At 47.7% G+C, this 2,500-nt stretch overlaps 1 protein-coding gene across 1 annotated transcript in view; it reads right to left on the reverse strand.

Moving 5' to 3' along the window:
- Positions 1 to 2,500, reverse strand: part of LOC310820943 (lipopolysaccharide-responsive and beige-like anchor protein) — a gene marked incomplete at both ends in the record, with an annotated part of 22,724 nt that overhangs the window by 4,979 nt on the left and 15,245 nt on the right. The gene's annotated exons all lie outside the window — the stretch shown is intronic.

Below are 2,500 nucleotides of genomic sequence, written 5' to 3' on the forward strand. Positions count from 1 at the left end.
TTAATAGTGGAAGAACAGGCGGCCCTGCAGCACTCTCTGTCAGAGGAAACAAATGTCCCTGATGAAAGGGTCTGCAGGAACATCAACAGCCAGGCCCTCCTCCTACGAAACGCTAGCTAATACACTGGCGCGCGGCGCCCATTGTCGTAGAAAAATAAATAAATAAATGTAAAAAAAGGAAAAAGATAATAATGGATCAGTTGCATTAATTTTCCATTGATCTCCCAAAACCAATACCCCGCGGAGCCCGGGTCTATTATTTAAAGGGTCATTTATAGAAATCACTTTTTACCAGTTCAATTTTTATTAGTCTTCCAATGACTGCGTCCCCTCCTCTCCCCCTCCGCGGTGACAAACACACACACGCACGCACGGAGCACAGACACACACACACACACACACACACACATACGCACGCACAGGGGCACACACAGACACACACACACACACCCCCCACACCTCCCTCTGGATCAATGGTAATGGAATGATGGCCTTTTGAGGATGAGGCTGGGCCGGCGTGGATCGATGGGATCTCTTTCATATCCCAGTGCTGCTGTCATGGAGGGAGTGATCCGGGCCACGGCTCGCCTATTGATCTGGGCTGCTGCTACTGTGTTGGGTGGGTGTAATGGTGTGTGTTGGGGGGTGTGTGTGAGGGGGGGGGGGGGAGGGGTGGAGTGTGCTTGAGAGGAGACTGTGTAAGTGTGTCTGTGTAGTATGTTTGTGTGTGTGTGTGTAGTATGAGTATGTGTAGTATGTGTGTGTGTAGTGTGTGTGTGTGTGTGTGTGTGTGTGTGTAGTGTGTGTGCATGTAAGAAAGAGTAATTGCATGCTATGGGTGCTATAGTGTCAGCCAGGGTGTGTCAAGACCGCACCCAATTACCCCCCCCCCCCCCCCCCCGCCCCCACCCTCCTCCTCCTCCTCCCACAATCACAGAAAGAAAGCGCCCACACACACACACACACACACGGCTCATGCCGACACAGTGCTTGGATGACAGTGACACAGGGTGGGCTTACCCAGGGCCACTGGGGGGGGAGGGGGGGGGGGGGAGTACACACGCTGAATTATACATAACACCATTGGCCTGATTTATTACCCTAATAACCACAGGGCTCATTAAAATAAGAAAAGGGGGAAGAGGCATATCAAATAAAAACAAGAGAGAGTGAGTGAGTGTGCCGCAGTAAGTGAGGGAGAGGGGGAGAGGGTGAGAGGGGGAGAGAGAGGGAGCGCGAGACAGAGGGAGAGAGAGAGGAAAGAGACAGAGAGAGAGAGAGAGAGAGAGAGAGAGAGAGGAGAGAGAGAGAGGAAAGAGACAGAGAGAGAGAGAGAGAGAAAGAGAGAGAGAAAGAAAGAGAGAGAGAGAGAGAGAGAAAGAGCGAAAGAGAGAAAGAGAGAGAGAGAGAGAGCGCTCTAGATTGTTTACTGCTGTAAATTACCCCTGGGTAGCGGGCGGGCGGGCGCGCGGCAGCGGCGCTACAATAGAGAGGTGGTGACAGCGTCGTCCATCAGCGGCGTCCCCGCTGGCGTGCTGATGGAGCCAACGCTGCCGATTGGGCTAATATGTTGCGGCGGCGGCAGTGGCGGCGGCGGCGAACCGCTCTGACGCGCGGCCAGACAAATGAACCTCTCTGCTGGCTGTTTTAATTAGACGGAGACTAAGACCAGGAGGAAGCCAGAGAAATGGCGCTCCAGAGCGGTCAGAACGTTAGCGGTTTAATCTGGGATCACCGTTTAATCTGCTCTTCATCAAGGATGTCGATTAGGCAGCTGCTGTTGTTGTTGCTGTACTTGTACTTGCTGTTACTTAAAACAGTTTACATTTTGTATTTTTTTTAAATATATATCTTTCTATATTTTTTAGGGCATTTCTGCTTTATTGGGATAGAGATAGTAGAGGTTGACAGGAAGGATGGGAGAGAGAGAGAGAGGAGGGATGACATGCAGGATATGTCCATGGCTGGAATCGAACCAGGGACCTTGAGATGATATGGTATGCGCCTTAGTGTGCTACGCCACTGAACGCCCCAGTCATTGTTGTTACTGTAACATTGTAATTATAGTTGTACATATACTGTTAAACATATACTGTTGTAATTATAGTTGTACATATACTGTTAAACATACACTGTTGTAATTATAGTTATACATATACTGTTAAACATATACTGTTGTAATTATAGTTGTACATATACTGTTAAACATATACTGTGGTAATTATAGTTGTACATATACTGTTAAACATATACTGTTGTAATTATAGTTGTACATATACTGTTAAACATATACTGTTGTAATTATAGTTGTACAGTGGGAAATTCAACTGAGGATGATCATAATTACTGTACAGAGGAGCTATCTGCATTAAAGCCCACTGCCATAAACATCCACTCAGAACAAACCCAGAACAATCTTCTCCTGGATCATCTTATGATATACAGCTCCTAGAACAGCCAGGGGGTTGCACAGAAAACGCCTCTTCAATTAAAGTGTCAG

The sequence above is a fragment of the Argentina silus genome, assembly GCF_951799395.1.
Source record: "Argentina silus genome assembly, chromosome: 21".
NCBI lineage: Eukaryota > Metazoa > Chordata > Actinopteri > Argentiniformes > Argentinidae > Argentina > Argentina silus.